Raw genomic sequence first — 19,155 nt, 5'->3', positions numbered from 1 at the left:
GATTTTGTGCTCCGCGGCTCTAGCACTTGCCAGAAGCGGCCGACGGAAGCCCCCTCCCTCGCCGTCCATTCTCCCGAATATCGCCTCGGATTCACTTCTCCGCACGTCCTACCTTCCAGTAAGTGGTCGCTTTTCTGTTCAGAGAGTTGTTACTATTCTTCTCTTCAATCTCCTGTTGAGTTCGTAGGTGTTCAGAATGGTTTGATCCGTATTCAGCTGAATTCCTGAGACCAGACGAAATCCAGGTCTCCCCCCCCCCCGCTTTCTCGCCCCCCCCCCCCCCCCGTTTTATTCTTGATCTTAGTGGAAAAGCTTTTAGCTTTTCACCACTGAACAGAACGTTAGCTGTGGGCTTGTCACATACGGCTGTTATTATGTTGAGGTACAGTCCCTCTATACCTGCCTCTCTGACAGTTTTTATCATAAATGGATACTGGATTTTGTCAGATGCCCTTCCTTCCTTCCTCCCTCCCTCCCTCTCTTCCTCTCTCTCTCTTCCTTTCTGAGAGCAAGGAAGCATGAGTGGGCAGGGTGGAGTGGGAGGAGCAGACTAGATGCCGAGCATGGAGCCCAACACAGGGCTCGCTGTCTCTCCCAGGCTCAAAAGAGTGGTCACTGAAAGACTGGGGTATGTTTCAGTTGGCTGTCTATGCAGTGTCCTGGAGGTGGTAGCCTGCCAAGAACTGCCTCTCTGTTTCAGTTCTATGGGGCCCAGAACACAAGCCCCCGGGGCACCAGAGCCACATGTTCAAGGGGGCGGTCCCCTGTGTGGGCTGCATGCACTTGCTGGCTTTGGCAGGGATGCAGGGAGCACTGGGCTGGGGCATGCCTGCCTGACAGGCTTAGCAGCGTGGGGCCACAGGGAAGCACTGGGCCAGCACAGGCCACACAAGCAAGATAGAGGAACAGTGTGAAAGTGGTATTCACCAGCGCCTCCCTCCCTGGAGACTTACACTACAGTCCTGCCCCTCTAGCAGATGCTTTAAAATTAGTCAATGAATTTCCTTCACATATGGTCTAGGCACTTTTCAATGGGCTCCTTTTGTGCTGCATCCCAGGAGAGGGGTCTGTGCATGGGTCCTTTAAGAGCAGAGTCTCAGATTCCCACAGCCCTGTGGGTCTCCTGGGTGTAAGCCCCACTGGTTTTCAAAGCCAGAAGTTCTGGGGGCTCATCTCCCCAGTGCAGGTCCCAAGAGTTGGGGGGCCTGATGTGGGGCTTGAACTCTTCACTCCTCGGGGAAATGATCTGTTGTCTGTGAGACCCCTCCTGCTTACGGATCACTGTGCTGGGGGTGAGGTTTTTGGCAAGACTGTGTCTCCTAGCCATCTTGATGTGCCCTTTTATCCTCTTGTGGAAGAGCTGTTCAGCTAGCTTTCGAGTCTTTTTCAGAGGGAATGTTCCATACATAGCTGTAGATTTGGTGTACTCATGAGAGGAAGTGAGCTCAGGGTCTTCTTATGCCTCCATTTTGAACTGCCCTCCTGGAAACAGCTTTTCAAAGGACTGATTAAACACAAAAAGAACAAACATAAGAGAACTACTTTCCATACGTGTGAAGCTGAATTGAGTGCACACAGGGTGATTTTCTGGCAGAGCACCTAGCATGGGTGTGTTCAGCAGAGGGAAAGCACTAATAGGAGGGTTTATACTTTGCCCGAGGACCCCAGATCTGCATGCCAGAGGCAGGATTTGAACCGGGGTCCATCTCTCTCCAGGATCTCCTGCACACAATCTCATTGCATGATGCATCCAAGCTCAGCCAAGTCTCCAAAACATACAATCCTCAGAACTCTTCTCCTTCCCCCATCTCCCACCCATGCAGTCAGGAACCTCCGTTTCACCGAACTATCCAAAGTCAAAACATCAAAAGTATTAACATACATTCCCTCTTGTAACTACTCTGTTTCCTGTTTTGATTAACATGACATTCAATAATTATCTTAAACCGGATCTAAGTGGCGGAAATATGTGATCCAATACCTCCCCAGTGGTCATTTCCATTTCCCCCACCCTCTTTCCAAAAAGTATTCCCCAAAGAAATCTGCATTCTTGGGTGCCTGGGTGGCTCAGTTGGTTAAGCGACTGCCTTCGGCTCAGGTCATGATCCAGGGGTCCCTGGATCGAGTCCCACATCAGGCTCCCTGCTCGGCAGAGAGTCTGCTTCTCCCTCTGACCTTTCCCCCCTCTCATGTGCTCTCGCTCTCTCATTCTGTCTCAAATCAATAAAAAAAAAATCTTAAAAAAAAAAAAAAAAAAGAAATCTGCATTCTTCCTGCCCATAAAGCAAACTGGCTCCTTTTAAGTCAGGAAGCTTTTCAACTGCTTGATGGGACACAAAGGTACTCTTGGCTAGAACAGACAACTACGCCTCCATTTCCCCAAGCTCCGTCACCAGCACTGTTTATTTCTGACCTCACAGGGGGGCTGAGCCCGCTCTGCCCATCTCCACATTGGCTTCTCACGCCCATCTCTGCTCACGAAGCCTCTTGTCCACAAGGCAGGAGCACAGAATGCCTTCCCCTAGAATGTGTTTGGTCTGAGAAGCCGGGAATGGAGGCAAAAGCCAGGAAAAGCCAGCTGATGGCCAAGGGCCTACAGCTTTGCCAGGCTCTGAGTAGTGGAGTTCTCAAATATCCACAGAGCTCAGACCTCTTCAAAGGCCCTCTGGCCCCAGACACTGCCTCTGTGTCACTCTCAAGCTCAAGCACCGTGAGTCTCCCAAGAGGCAATGAGCTAGCACAGAAGGGCTGGCCTGACAGCGCCCCACCACACTGCCACCAGATCAAGTTTAAACAGAAGGCCAGCATCCTTGCAGTGAGGCAGTACCGACACCTGACATTTACAGGGCCCTTAACACCTAGCACATGTTTTCAAAACAGGCACATCTCTCATTCTCTGGTGACCAGCCACCCCACTCTGTCTACAACTGGCCGAGTTTTAGGGCTGTGAGTCCTGCATCCCAGGAAACCCCTCAGTCTCATGCAAAACTGGACGGCTGCTCACCCTCTCACCCTCAAGGCAACAAATGAATGAACAAACTCTGAGATCAGGGGTGTCTCGATGAGGAAGGCAGAGCTTCACCTGACGTCATCAGCCGGGCCTGTTCAGTCTTATTCAGATGCCCACAGGTAGTAAACTATGAGCCTGGCATTCACAGCCCTTCTCTTTACCATGGAAAGTTTCTCACCAGTAGAAATTCTAGAAGTTCCATCATTAGAATTTTTTTTAAAGATTTTATTTATTTATTTGACAGAGAGACACAGCGAGAGAGGGAACACAAGCAACAGGCAGAGGGAGAGGGAGAAGCAGGCTTCCTGCTGAGCAGGGAGCCCGATGCGGGGCTCGATCCCAGGACCCTGGGATCATGACCTGAGCCGAAGGCAGACGCTTAACGACTGAGCCACCCAGGCGCCCCCACCGTTAGGATTTCACTCCTTTGGATCAAGAGCCTTGTATCTGGCTAAAAATTAAAATACCCCAGAGAGCCTAGGTAGGGAAATAAATCATTAGCACGAACATCTTAGCATAATGACTTTATTAGATCTTTCTTAAGTGTCAAGACAAGTTTTTGTAGGGAGAAACGGCTCATAAGAGGGTGAGGTCAGCATGGGGCCTGGGCTCCCAACACAAACCCCACCTACCTCACAGTAATACAATTTTACATACCACCAGCTTTAAGCGGAATGGCTGAGACAGTCCTCATTTATTTTATGTATGCCATCTTATCTTGAAGTGGCACCAGGAGAAATTTAGGACAGCCTTTAGACAGTGCCTCTTGGCCAAGATGACTGCCGTTCCTCAGATCCACTCCCTTCACTGAACACACAAACGCAGATGAGCTGTGTTGCTCAAATGTACGTGCCTAGAAACCTCTGCAGGACTCGCTATGCTGCTGCTGATCCAGTGGGCCTGGTGTGGGCCCAGATCTGCCCTAGAGCTGGATTTCTGACCAGCCCCAGGGATTCACCCCTACCCCTGTTGTAAAGAAGGGAACTGGTGCGAAAATCAAGCAGAGGCCAGAAACTGCTGACAGCCAGGCTGGGATATTTGCCACTGAACTTAGGATGCCCTAGAATGCCACCATCATCAGATGAGGCTAGCCCCTCATGTGGGGGGACACCCGGCGGAAGGGCACTCTGCAACCATCAGAATACCTAAGCATCTCTTGCTCCATCTACCACCGGAGCCTTGCCCGTACCGTCCCAGCCCCACGCCAATCCTCCACCTTCTAGACAAATGACCAGGACGCTCTATCACTGACGGGTCCGGACACCCTCCAATGCAGAACTGGCCTCGGCTGCCTCAAACCTGTCTGAAAACCACCCAGGAGAAGCCCAATCCCTGTACAGAGCTCCTCCCAACCCCCTCCTCCAAGCCATCCAGTCTGGTGCACGTTCTCACTGCAGCAAACTCAATCAACCCTCATTTATTTGACAACAGTTGCGTTCCTGTCTGTCTTTGCTACTGGGCTTCAACAAGAGTGAGGGTGAACCAAGTCTAAGGCTAGGGGGTATCTTGCCCAGAGCAGGGATCTGGGCTCAGAACTGTCAGAGCATTTCCCAACTCCACCCCCCCCCCCCCCCCCCCCGCCAACCTGCCCGTTCCAGGGAGGCCGGCTTGCACCTGCTGCTCACAGGGGCTGGAAGGCTGACTCAGCGGATGTGGGTTTTGGCAGGGGCTCGGGGTCAGCTTCTCCACCTCCACTTCCTACTGACTGGCCAGGGTGACCGGCTTAGTAGGCCATCAGGAAAGCAGGGGCTCATCGCCAAGGACAGGGTTTGCCCAAGTGTGTGTGTTGGAGGGGGTGGAGTGAGGAGCTGTTGCCAGCCTATCAGTCACTGTCAGCAGACATCTGGAACCAAGCAGATGGGGGTTAACTCACAACAGCGCAAAGTGAGGGTCTCATACAGGGTCCTGACTCACTCTCTTATTTAGTCATCAAAACATTTAGGAAAGATTCAGAAACTGCACATGGTACTACAATTTAGCAATTTTCCAATTTTGCCCCCTCATTTTCTCTCCTAGGAAAAAGATGTGTTTGCTCTGTCCTTCCCCCACAGGGATGTAAGAGAGTGTTTACAGAGAGACTTCTCAAATGGCATCATTATAAAATGGCATATACTATGGCGTGACCCACATAGGACGCCGGCATCCACGAAAAGCATAACACCCCATACAAATGTAACATCAGCCCCCTCCCCTCCAGGTCAACGCCTTATGTGCTAAGTTACAACATGCTTTTCTCTTTGAACTAGAACAACTTCTAGGACCAAACCGTGCGCTCCTGTGCGGACAGAGGAGCAATAGCCATCCACAGAACACAGCTCCTGCGGTACTTTTGGTGCACTTAAGAGAGTGTGCTATTTTCAAGAGAAATAAACCTCACCCTCACCATTTCTAATAGCTAATAAATAAAATGGGCCTTACAATTATTAAGCAGCACCAAACACCTGGCACTGATCTTCATGATACCATTAGATAAAACTAAAGCCACAAACTGCATGCCTTTCTTCCAGGCTCAGCGGCAGCCCCAGCCTGCCCCAGAGAAGGGGACCACAGGGAGCCAGATGCAGGCGTCCTGCTGGGCATTCGCTCATTTAATGATGTGGTTAGAAAAGAGCAGAGATGAAATGAACTTTTTACAGGAAAAGGCAGGATTGATGCTTACCAGGACTGTGAAGCTTCATACCCAGATCTCAAAACCCAAATGAAAATCTTACTTCCTTTGAATTTTTTCTTTTATAGTGCCTTGGTGAACTTCCAAGGTGCTGATCCCAGGCAAAGAGCGGGCCCTCCTCAGGCTTCGGAGAAGCTCCCCTGTGGAATGAGGCCAGGAGGCACCGAGCCTCCTGGAGACGGTGAGTGAGCATGTTCCCAGTTCTGGCCAAGAGAGGACCCTTCCTGATCAGTGGCAGGGAGGAGGCTGCTGAAGGCATTCACGTTCATGGGCTTTTCAATTTCACACATGAGTGACAATTTAAAAAACAGAAGGGAACCCAAAGGGCTTCCAAAGGTTATTTTGCCGTGAGTGCCCTCCCCCCCAAACCTCAATCATGATTTTAATCATTTTAACATAAAAAAATAAAAAGAATGGAATTGCAATCAAAAACACACTTAGCCTTACGCAGCACCCCAGGGTCCTTATTTTTCCTCTTAACTGTGGACCAACAGTAACTTGACCGTAGACCAGCAGCGGTTTGCTTGGGAATCCCCGCAGGAACCAACACGTAGCCTTCTGGACAGTGTGCACACACCCACACACGGATCCAGCAAGGAGCTGTGGTATTAGGCTCGGCTCTGCATCTAGAGCTTAACCTCTCTGGGTATCTGCTCCCTTCTTATCTGTAAACCGAGGGGTTTCTATCTCTAATGCAGTGAATGCTGAACACCTGATTCCAGGCTGAGCAGGCAAACAATAGTTCTTCTTCTTCTTGGTGGTGCCCAATCCCCCCACCTGCTCCCTCACCTAGGAGTGCAGGGTGGCACCCTAGCTGGTGCCAGCTAACAAGATGACTTTCAGGTGCAGAGGACCACATATGCATCAGCATCAAACACTGTTTCTGCATCTGCATCCTGCTCCCTTCACATGCCCTGGGTCCCAAAGGCTGGAGCAGAGAAGGTAATTGCCACTTAGATTTCTACCAGGGCCTTCCATCGCAGGGCTTGAGGCATCACTGAGAAAAGTCTACACCCGCAGTATGTGCTGACTGCAGCAAGACGGAGAGAAGAGACAACTCAGAAAGGACAGAAGACACGACTTGGGGCGTGGTCTTGGACACCCATTCCAGTTGGCTTCCTGGCCCCCACTCCACACAGGGGCTGCGCTGAGAGATGTGGAGAGCCCCGTGTCACAGGGAGGGGGGTGGCCCCGAAGAGGAAGCCCCAGGGTATCAGGATGCCCGGGCCCACCTCTGCTGGGCACCAGAGTGTCGGGCTGGGATGACTCTGCAGTCTTTCCCACTGGGTGGGAACAAGCAAGCAGCCAGGGAAGGCCAAAGCCCAGCCGTGGAGGCGGAAGGCTTTGACGACAGGCCACCATCTGAGCCTGTTTTAAGTTAAAACTTCAAAAGTCTTTTACTTCCAGGCAGCTCTTCCCCCATCCAAAGTTCAATTAAAAAGCACCCAGAGCTCTGTCATTGTATCTCTCACTCACAAGAGCCCTGGAGCGCAGCACCATGGCATGGCGCCCAGGGCAGCCACCTCAGGACTCTGTCCTACCCTTTCATTCTCTCGTCCACCCTTTCAGAGCTCCTCGGAAACCCATCCTCTATCAGAGCATTATCGAGATTTCCAGCGCCAACACCTTTGCTCCGTGGCCCCCAGGGCCCTCACCTCTTACTGGGTCCACATGGCCCCTGTGTCCATGACCTGTGTCCCCAGGGTCTGAATGGCTCCTCAGGAGCTTCTGTCCCCCTGACCATGCTCCTGTTCCAGCTTGGGATCTCATCAATGGAAATCCCCCAGCAAGCCTCGCCATCCACCCCACGGGGCCTGGGGAACAATGCGCCAGACTCCACGGAGCTTAACCAAAGAGCCTGGAGCAGCAGGTGGGTGGTGAGACACAGCTGGACCCTCAGTTTGAAGGGAGGTGGCGAGGAGGGGGTGTGTGGCCGGGGGCGGGGGTGAAGGAAGGCAGTGCTGGGGAATAAGAGAGGGATGGGGGAAGAAAAGGGAGGAGGGGTGTGTGTGCTCTGGGACAGGTGCCAGGCCAATGCTGTGACGGGACACCAGGACTCAGGAGACCGCAGGGTGCAGAGAAGGAAAGGAGGAACCCACTCTGCGACATCCCACCCAGGCAGGTCTGTCCGTCCGAGAGCATGGACCACACCTGCTCCACAAGGCTCTGGCCCAATCCCAGCATCCATGACAGGCCAAGAACCAGAGTTCAGAAAAGAGGAGCTTTCCCCCGGGGGCCCCACCTAGCCCACACTCTGCTTAGAAGCCCAGGTGGCTTTTAAAGGGTCTGCTCGGCCCCTCTGCAGGCTCCCGGCTGCAGAGCCCACCAGTGCCAGTGCAGGCCCCAGAGCCCGCCCATGGCCCCCATCCCCACACCCTTGGCTTCCACCCGCTTCTTCCTCTCTTACTCATTCAGTCTCCCTGGCTGGACTGTAAATCTTCCATAATCCCAGACTTCTCTTATTCAAGCCCCACCTGGGGCTCCTCAAAAGAACAAGTCCCATATACCTCACCCAAGTTTTCAATAAAATACGCTACTATCTTTTTATCTCCCTGGAGACCACTGACCCCTTGGTCAGGACTATTTCCACAGCACAACAGGTAAGGTGCCCCTCCCCCAGTCATGCACCTGTGACCCGGGACAGCCTGCCTGGTGAACTCTGCCAACGGCCTCCCCAGCCTCCACGTACTTTCCCGTAAAACTTTCACTGGGGCTAAGGGACCCTGTTCTTCCACTGCACTCAGGAACGGTGGTCCTGGCTGCCAGGAGGGCAGACGCTCCACCCCTCCGCTCCCATGGCTCCTGCCTCTCCTCCCTCTTCCTCCTCCCAACTCCTCTGCTCCCCTCACTCCTGCCCTTCTCTCCCCAAGCTCCTCCTCCGCATCCTAAGCTCCTGCCCTTATGAGGGTCTCCAGCCCGGGGCTTGCAGGACTGTTTCTACAATAGGGGGTGATGAAGGGCACCTGGGTGGCTCAGCCAGTTAAGCATCTGACTCCTGGTTTCCGCTCAGGTCATGATCTCAGGGTCATGGATCGAGCCAGAGCCCCACATTGTCAAGCTCCCCACTCAGCGGGGAGTTGCTTCCCCTCTCTTTCCCTCTGCCCCTCCTCCTGCTCGTGCATTCTCCCTCCCTCCCTCCCTCCCTCTCTAATAAATAATCTTTAAAAAAAAAAATAGAGGGTGGTGAGCCCCCATAGCTAAGGCATGCCTGGGACACCCACAGCGGTACACACTCATTCATACTGAGTTGGTAACCTTCCACACGTACTCCAAGACGCTCCATGGAGGCAGAGAACAGCACACACGAGGGGCGTCACAGATGACCCTGGGCTTCAGGGCTGCAAAACCCAGGGTGCGCCTGACTTGCCCGTGGCCCGTGTGAGCCACCATCTTTTAGGCCAGGAGCACAGCCTTCCCACGGCGGCACGGTTGTGAGGATCAGACAGATGAGTGTAACAAGCCTGCTCATTAGGTACTATGCAAAACAGTCACTCAGCTTTTAAAATCAGTAAATCAGACGGGGCATCTTGAAACTTCATGTACCTACAGATCATGTCTAGGGGTGTGGAGTCACACTCCAGGGTCCTTTCTAAGACGATGGCTGGGAGGCACATTGGTGCTCCTGGACACAGAGTTCCATTTTGATTTATGCCAAATCCTCAGCTCTCTCTGGCCAAGAGAGGGAATCCAGAATACTGAGGTCTACCCACACACGTGCACACACGTGCATGCCTGCATGCTCACATGAAACCTTCAACCTAGCCTCTGCAGGCGAAACTCCCTCCTGTCATGTTGGATCAGGCCCCTAAGGCTGGGGGGCGGGAGTGGGCGGAGCCAGGCTTCAAGCTGCACTGATGTGCTGAGTGGAACTACCATTTGGCTTTGCTAACCTCACCAGCTAACTTCTCCAATTTAAATTCAGGAGACTGTTTCCCTAACTCCAGAATCTAAAGCAAAAACTCCCCAATACCATTCACATGGAAAAAGTAGAGACTCTATAATTTGAAGTTCTAGAGCATAACAAAACCAATAACCTAGAATCAAGTTTTGCTGTTCCTTCCTTCAATTAACCCAAGTCTTCAAATTCCCAGTTTTTTTTGAAGATTTTATTTATTTGAGAGAGAGAGAGAGAGCACAAGTGGGGGGAAGGACAGAGGCAGAAGGAGAAGCAGACTCCCCACTGAGCAGGGGGCCCGACACAGGGCTCAATCCCAGGACCCTGGGATCATGACCTGAGACGAAGGCAGACGCTTAACGACTGAGCCACCCAGGCGCCCCTCAATTTCCTAGTTTTTGACTGGGTGGACGTATTTATGAATTATAATTACTGAAAGATGTCATTGCCATTAAAAATAGCTCTAGGATAATATTATTTTCAAAACCTCCTCCAGGAACACATGGGCATATACATATGCAAAAATCCATCGAGCTGTGACTTAAGATCGTACACTCTTCTGCAGGGATGTTACAGCTAAAACACATAAAGCAGTTAGATCTCCTCAAGGAAGATCAACCGTCTCAGAGCTTCTGAGCTGGCTGACATTTTCCTTATGTGACTTGCCTTCTGTAGAGCTTACACAGAGGCTGCCAGGAAGAACCCAGCTCTAAAGCTGTGAGCCCGTGAAAACACAGAGCTGGCTCTGGGGGCAGAGTCCCCAGCATGGGCACCAGGTCCTGCTGGTCAGGAACCACCAATGCCCAGGCCAGGGGCAGCACGCTGCAGAGGAAGTCCTTCACCTCCCCATGCTTCACCTTCACATCGGACATGGCGCTTCTGGTCCCAGAAATCCCACAGGCTCCTGAGAGTCCCAAATGGCAAAGGGCTGAATAGCACACAGAACTGAGACCGCCTCCCTTCAACCCCCGGAGTCCAGCCTGCCTGCCTCGGTGACTCACGTGTCTTGTCACACTTCCTTGTACAATGGTCTGTTGTCTGCCGGAGCTGCTCTAACAAAGTCCCACAGACCGGGGGGCTTAAACAACAGGACTGTATTGTCCCTCGGTTCTGGAAGCTAGAAGTCTAAGATCAAGGTGTGGGCAGGGGTAGTTTCTCCTGAGGCCTCTCTCCTTGGCTTGTAAATGGTTATCTGTTCCCTGGGTCTTCACATGGTCTCCCTTCTGTGTGTATCTGTACCCTAATCTCTTCTTATGAGGACACCAGTTGTATTGGATTAGGGCCCACCCTAATGACTTCATTATTTAACTTTATCATCTCTTTAAAGACCCTATCTCCAAATACAGACACATTCTGAGGTTCTGGGAATGGGGACTTCAACATGCAGATATGGGGGGATGCGGGCATAATCAGCTCATACAGATGGGCGGTGATATCTAGCGGAGTGGATGCTCAGGATAGGGCTGGAAGCACAGGTCTCCCCAGAACAGACCATAAGCCCTTTGAGGACAGAGCCAGCCCAAGGCGTCTGTGCTCCCGGCACCCGACTCCACCCCTACCGTTCCCAGTCCTGGGTTTACAGCAGCTGGAAGACCTCCCTCACGGCCAGCACTGTCACACCTGATACAACTTAAAACCCAGCAGTGGGCGTGCACTCCATCCCCTGGAGCAACTCGTCTGGGAAAAACAAGAGGAAGGGCAGGACACACAGGGTGTTCTGATCAGAGCTCAGGACGAGGCCCTCCCTCGCAGCCCAGACAATGGAGACCGACTGAGCCAGGAACCCGGCAGAGCCTTTTCCCCACAACAGTAAATGGTTCTTTCAAAGTCAAGTCCTGTTACTTGGCAACCCTGACAGGTTACTAAGGTGGCAGACTCAGGCTCAGGTGCAGCCCATCAATTAGCAAGAACACGCCAAGAGAGAGTAGCCAGATTTAGCAAAATAATATACAGGATGCCTAGCTCAATGTGAATTTCCCATAAAGAACCAACAGCTCTTGGATATGCCCACTCAAACATTATTTATTACCTGAAATTCACATTGAATTGGCAGCCTGTATTCTATCTGGCAACCCTAATCCCACAAAAAAAAAAAAAAAAAATCCCTCCCTGTCTTGCTGATGCCCATTTGGTATCTCCTCAGGGAGCCGACTACTCAGTGAGCAGAAGGTTTTGCCTGGAGGTGCCCAGGGGAGGCCTTCTTCTCAGGAGGGGTCCTTCGGCAGAGCTAACCACCCTCCTTGGCCTTGGCCTCCCATTGGTCCAGCGACTCCAGCATGTGCTCCCCTTACAGGTCAAAGTGGTTAGGCCCACCTCTTCGACGCCTAGGAGCTCAGCCACTACGGGCAACGTCCAGCAGGCCAGACAGCGGCTGCGGGTACCGTTAACACTGTCGCTGGTGATAATCATCCGGAAGGTGCTGCTGACGGCATCTTCACTGGATACTAAATCTAAACTTGTAGCAAAATGATGCATATTTCCTCTGTCAACACTGGTGGAGATTCCTCCAACCCTCGGTTCCCAAGGTCGAATCATCCGACCCATGTGAGTACCCAGCTGCATCTAGTTCCAACCCACAGCTGGAATCTGCACACCTCACAGCGTCCACTCCTCCACCATCTCCTGTCAGACTGTGGCGGGGGCCACGGCCTATGCTTGCCCCCCACCCCCCGGCCCCGTGCTCTGTTCTCACCCTGTGCTCAGAGCAGCTCTTCAAAAGTTACATTGGGCCACACTACCCTTTGCTAAAAAACACTCCAAAGGCTCTCGTTTCACTCAAAGGAAAAAGCCATGTCCTTAAGATGGCCTGGAAGGCCCCCCACATGACCCCCCTCCACCCTTTACCCTTGTGACCTCCTCCCTCTCCTCCCCCCTCTCTTCGTCCTCAGCCACCTGCCCCTCCTGGCACCCGCCCTCCAGACACACTGCCACCATGGGCCTCATACGCTGGTTACTCGCCCATCGCGATGGGAGGAACCCCCACTCCCCAGGTATCCGCTTGGCCAACTCCCGCACGTCCTGACAGCCTTCGCTCAGATCTTATCTTCTCAATGGGGCCTAACTTGTCTGCCCTATCTAATTCCACGACTAAGCCCCCTCCCCTGCTCCATCATTCCCAAGCCCCCCAGTCCTGTCTACTGTTCCCGTCCTCTGAAACACCTCCATTTGAATAGGCCATCTGTTTGTCCCGATTGGTGCTTGTTGTCTGCTTCCCCCTCTAGAACGCAAGGATCGGCTTTGTCCACTGACGAGCCTGAACTGAGTAAGTGCTCGATAAGTACGTGTTTGGTTCACTGTCCACTGCGAGGATACAGAGCAACAGGGCGAGCGCCAGCCCTCACTGGGGACCTCGTCTGTGCCAGGCGCTAGGAAAGGGACTTATAAATGTTAGACACATTAATTCTCCTAACCATCCTCTGAGTTCCGTTGATCTTTCTCCACTTTATGAGAAAATGGACTCAGAGAGGTCACTCAACTAGGAGGACACAGGGTCAGGGCTCTGACACAGCCATTAAGAGCCCGGCTATTTTATCATGATGTCTACACTTACCCTGGAAGCACCACCGTCCCCTTCAGCACTCTGCCCCTCCCACCGACGCCTGGCATCTCCCAGGAGGGACTGCTCCATGCAGACCGTCAGACAGGGATGGGCCATGCTCACTTTTAGGGAGGTTGTGTGGTCTGAGGAAGGGACGTCAGCCTTGGCCCCGGGGTCACAGGAGCCCCCCGGGTCACAGACACCCTAGGTGGAGAGCATCCCCGTGGGTCACCCCTCCCGCACCGTGGGGTGCAGACAGTGCACGTCAGACATGGCGATGCTCATGGCCAGCGGGGGTGCGTGAAGGTGCGGGCCAGTGCTCAGCAGGCAGACGTGCTCAGTGACTGCAGCTGACAGCAGGTGGCTCTTCCCACAGGGGACTCCTGACCGTCCCACGGAGGACCTCAGGACCAAAGGCCCGCTCTTGGGGCGAGAGAGAAGGGCGAGCAGCAAAGGGCCCCGAGCAAGGCTCTGAGAAAGCCCCGAGAGCAGAGCCCTGCCACACGGCCAGGTCAAAGGGCAGAACGAGCCGCAAGGGCTCGGTCCCCGCCACGGTCAGGCTGGGGAGCTGCCTGCATGGCCAAGCTCGGCGAGCCCACAGCTGCAGCGCTGGGCCCGTCCTTCTGAAGGTGGAGCGGGCAGCAGAAGGAAAACACTGCATGAGAGTCTCACTCCCCTCTCATCTGCAGAGGGTAAAAGGGGCTGAAAACACGCTGGCGTTTGTAAGTAATCGGGTTTCACACTTCCTCAGTCCGCTGACCTGGGATTTCTGCTGCCCGGCACCTCCCAGACTAGAGACCTCAGGCCTCTGGCCACATTTTTTGCCGCCAGTCAGTGGCATTTCACCCCTGCGCTGGGGGCCCCCTGTGCGTGGGCCTGTGTGGGGCCCCCGGGTCCAGTTTGCTCGCCTCACCCCCACTGCACAGCACTAACACCTGCCAGCCCCCAACAAGACAGGAGGTGACCTGGACAGGAACGTGGTGCAGAGCTGGGGGGGGGGGGCATGGGCTCCCAAACTGTCTCACACTGTAAGACAGTAGGACCCCAGCCCCAGAAGCCCCTGCCAGGAGCGATGGCTGATCGCTGATGGGGGATCTGCCTTTGGGTCCAGCTAAAACCTCCGATTTCTCGGATTTCCCCAGTCTTTCCTGGAAAAAAGGAATGATCAATGCCAACCGTTACTAGTCATATTCTATAACCAAACCTCATGAGCAACAGATTCCCTGAGAATTGATTCTAAGTGACACCAACATCCACATACATACATGAGTAATCACCTCAAAGGGAGTGAGCCTGGGGTGCTCACGGACCAAGCAAGCCCCACACAAACTGTTTACATGGCCCAGCATCTCCCCTCTTTATCCTTAAGAAAAGCCCAGAAGGGTTCAAGCAGCAGACAGAGGGGAGGGACAGGGACCCATATTCACGGAGGATTTTCTATGGGCTTGACATTACACATGCTTTACAAACATGTGATCCCTTCCAAAAAGGCAGTGAGGTAGCTACTATTCCCCCATTTTACAAATTAGAAAACTGAGGCTCAGGTTAGGTTACTTTGCCAAGCAAAATTGGTAGAGACTGGAAAGTCGGAGAATTCAAGATTTGGCTGGACTCAAAGGAGACTCAGGAATTTTGACTCAAAAGTCTGTTGTTCTTCATACTCTCAAACTTAACCCAACATTACGTCAGAAACGGTCCAGGTCCCCTCAGATCTGGCGCCGGCTAAGCTCTTTGGCAGATGCTGACATGGGCCAGGCAAAGGTCTCGGAACCCAGCTTGAGCCCGCACCGGAAAACCGTGCCTGCCTCCTCTTGGCTCTCAGGATCTGCTCTTTTAGTCTCTAGGTAGACAGTGAGGAAAATAGGTCAAGCTATCCTAAAAGACCAAACCCAAAGCCTTTTGTGATAGCAACAGCAACATTTTAATATGCCTCAATTATGTAATATTCAGCCTAAGCAGAACTCATCCAAGCCCCTGCCAATGGCAGCTTCAGGCATCTGCTTACATGGTCACTGAACCTGGTATTCAAGAATAAGGTTCTTTGGGGTGACTTCAGCCCTCAGTGGCTTCTTGTAGTCATCCAAGCAACTACTAGACCAAGTCCTTGTTAAAAAGTTTGAATAATGGAAGCTCTGGACATAAATCCCGTTGGAAAGAAATCCACCACTCCAGCATTTTCCCCAATGCACCCATAGGCTTGTAACCGCAAGGACGGCAGAGTGCCACGTAGCAGCAAAAATTAACCTTAAGCGCTTCCTTCAGGCCAGGCACCCCCTGGCCTCTCCTCTCAGAAAGAGATGGGGGGAGCAGAAAAAGTACAGCGGGTTCACTCCCTGGTTCCACCACTATGCCTTACTGGGTCAATCACTCAATCTCCCAGGCTGCTTCACTGGTATAATGGGACAACAATACTTATTCAAGTGTGAAATAAAGGCATTTCAGTGACGCACTGCCCAATAAACCTTCATTCTTTTCCTCGAGATCACATCTTTCACATTTCTCTTTGAAAGAAGATGGTGGTGACTCTAGCATTGCCTTCTCCCCACTTCCGCCCCGACTCTGCTGGTCCAGCACCGAGAACCGCAGGTGCCTGGGTGCACAGACGGTGGCTCCAGGCAGGAGGGACTGCAGGCTTTTTCTGCCTCGAGCTGGAGGGACCGGCCCTGGAGCGCCCAGAGCAGGAGGCCTGAAGACACCTGTGGACCCAGCAGGAAGGTCAGCGCTGGCCTGCGTGCTCTGCCCGGATCCCCAGGCTCCCAAGGCAGAGGGACAACTGCAAGAAGAGGCTGTGCTTCCTGCCCCGGAGCCTCAGAGAATGCGTGGGGTGGGGGCAGGAGGGTGCTGCAGTGTCAGCTGTGGACACAGGGACGGCTGCTTTCTACTCCACCGGCCCCAGCCCCCTGGGCCCCCAAAGAAAGATAAGCCCCCTTCCAAGGGTCTCATGGCAGAGAGAAGGATGGCTCAGAAGAAACAGATCACACACCCAAGAAGAGAGAGCTATGGACAATTTCAATTTTAATTAAATGATAATAACAGTACTCAAAGAGATTCAATTGTAACACACAGGGAAAAAAAAGATTTCCTGTAACTAAAAAAAAAAAAAAAAAATACAAAAGAAAACCAGGAAGACCAGGAACTTCCAACTAACCTCTTCACACAAAGAGAAGGTGAAGGTAGTCACACATGATTCTTGAAGCACTGACTCAGAAGATCAAGGCCAAGAAAGCACAAAGCAGAGATTACCAGTGTGAAGAGATGGGAATCGTAAAGGAGCAGATACGAGCCTCTAAGTCTGCGTCCTGAAACTGAGAAAGAGGACAGACGAAGGGGGGACAGCAAGGGGACCAGCTCTGGACAGATCGATAAGAAAAGGCACACCGAGGCAAATGCTAGTAATGTTTCTGAGCCTAAGGAGAAAGGGAGGGAAAAAGACAACCCCTCAGGCAGAATGAACTGGGACCCGAGATGGAAATGGACACAGGCAGGCTGTGGACGGCACAGTGACGCTGCGGGGTCAGCCCTGGATGCTGAGACAGCTCTGTGCTCCCCAGAACGTGGGAGCAGCTCCCCCACGTAAGATCTCATCCTGCTATCCAGAAAAAGAAGATATTTGAAGAATTCAGAGCATCTACCACTAGGCACCTCACACCACAGCAGAGAAAAATAAGAAAGAAAAGGCTCTACAAAAAGACCAAAACCAAGACTCTGTGGAGAGAAAACTCACGGCTGATGACCCAACACTGGCCTTGGCAAGGCTGAATGGGGGATGCCTACCTCTCAGTGTTATTTCTGACACCCCGGAATTGATGACTGATCACTGGCATCTGAGCACATAGGTTCCCACCACGCCTAAGCAGCATCACTCTCTCGGTGATATGCACAAGACCTGTAATTCAGATTTGTTACGAATACCTGAGCATCCACTTTCACATTCAATTCAACATTCTAGGCGTAACTCAGGCTGGAAATAGAACCTTATGTACTTTCCATGTTGAAGTCCCAGAAGTTAAAATATAAATGTGTAATTTTTATAGGAAGGGTAAAATGTTGCAATGAAGATTGGAAGAGCTGATAATTTTACACACAAAAAGTAAGATTAAGAGCTTTCAAATACTTAAAATGAGAAACAGAATGACAGTAAGTCCAAATATTACAAATATTAAGAGTATGTTGTCCAGATAACTTTAGAAAGAGTATCTTTCCTTTTAGAACTGACAGTTGTGGGCGGTCCAAGATGGAAACACAGGAGGACCACGAACTCACCTCCTCCCACAGACACTCTGGATCTACAGATAGGTATAAAAAAAACTCCCTTGAAAAAGACTTGAAAACTAGCTGAACAGCTCTTCCACAATAGTGGAGAAAAGACCACATGGAGGTGGGTAGGAGAGGCAGAGGTGTGGTCTTGCCCCAAACCCCACCCCAGTGCAATAACCCACAACCAGGAGGGCTCTCATAAAGCTGGAGCTTCTCCCCGGGGGGCCAGGGATGTGTGCCCCACAGCAAGCACCCCAACCCTTGGGACTTGCACCAGAGAGATGAGCCCCCAAAATGCCTGGCTTTGAAAAACAACAGGGCTTAAGTCTAGAGGACCCAAAGTAGAGAACAGAGACTGCACTCTTGAAGGGCTTGTGCACAGACTCGCTCATCCTGGGGACCAGGGCAAAAGCAGCAGTTTGGAAAGGGTCTAGATTATTTGTGGAAAAGATCTGGTTGGGTTGTTTTTTTTTTTAAGATTTTATTTATTTATTTGAGAGAGAGCATGTACGCGTGCAAGCTGGGGGAAGGGCAGAGGGGGAGGGACAAGCAGACTCCATGCTGAGTGCAGAACCTGATGCGGGACTTGATCAAACGACCCTGAGATCACTACCTGAGCGGAAGTCAAGAGTCGACACCCAACCAACCGAGCCACCCTGGTGCCCCGTGAAAAAGATCTGTTTGCTAATCTTAAAGAGTCTGCCAGAGGAGCAGGGGCCTGTTGGGACTCTCCTGGATGGAGGCACTGGTGGGCACCGTTTTTGCACTGTCCTTCTGCTTTGCTGGTGCTGCCAGGGCAGGCACTTGCAATCTTCCTGAGCCCTGCTAAACTGGGCGTGTACGTGGTTCTTGCAACCTCTCGCTGTGCCGAAGTGGGGGGCATGCCCACCCCTGCACTCTCCAGCTGCTTCACTAAAGCAAGAGAGTGAGCACGGACCACACAGGGGACTCTCCTTGATGGCCTGGCTCTAGTGGCGGGTGGGGGCTTATATTCCTGATTCCCACCAGACTGAAACAATCAGAGAGACAGCTCTTGGCAGGCTACCAAACCCAGGGCACTGCACAGACAGCCGACTGAAACACACCACCAGACTGCCTGTGAAAAAAAGCCTATATACTCGTCCCAGAGCTTCAGCCTGAGAAGCAGGCTTCAGGTTTGCCACACGTCTAGAGGCAATGAAAGTGCTCCCAGGAAACACAGGCCAGGAGACACCATGGAGGTGGGTAGGAGAGGCAGAGGCGTGGTCTTGCCCCAAACCCACCAAACAGCACTCACTACAGCTTTGCTCTAGCTCGCCGGTACCTCCCAGAGAGGAGATGACACATTCATCCAGAGCCCTGATTTTTGCAACTGCTGCCCAGGGTCTGTTTGCAGGTTCCAAGGGATGGGGTGCCTGCTGTGGAGCACAAACCCCTCACCCCTCAGGGAGAAACTCCTGCTTTGTAAACCTCCAGCTTGCCCGCCTAGTCTGGAAGCCAGCAGGGTTCACAACTGCAGTCCCATGGGGACTGTCTGTATTTCCTTACTTTAGGAGGTATGGTCTGAGGTTCTAATCAGCCTGAAATTAGAGCTGAGATCCCACCCTCCAACTTTGGAACACTAGCGGGTCCTGCCCGACGCTCAACAGCTGAGACCTATCAAGTACAAAACGGATTGCTTAGGCAATCACAAAAGTTCACTAGACAACCAAGAGCTAGGGCAAAGCTGACCCATTAGATTCATCTCCTACAGAAGCCCACTCCTTCAAGATTAGGAGAAAAGCTGTTTTGCCTAAGACATAAAAACA

The 19,155-nt window shown here is 52.3% G+C and overlaps 1 protein-coding gene across 6 annotated transcripts in view; it reads right to left on the bottom strand.

Annotated features, from left to right (window-relative positions):
* Positions 1 to 19,155, bottom strand: part of PGBD5 (piggyBac transposable element derived 5) — a 107,128-nt gene that overhangs the window by 68,382 nt on the left and 19,591 nt on the right. The window lies entirely within an intron of this gene.

Source organism: Callorhinus ursinus, unplaced genomic scaffold, assembly GCF_003265705.2.
Source record: "Callorhinus ursinus isolate GAN/ISIS: 27379988/994484 unplaced genomic scaffold, GSC_fseal_2.0 scaffold32, whole genome shotgun sequence".
NCBI classification, from domain to species: Eukaryota; Metazoa; Chordata; class Mammalia; order Carnivora; family Otariidae; genus Callorhinus; species Callorhinus ursinus.
This window is presented reverse-complemented; position numbering and strand designations above follow the sequence as displayed.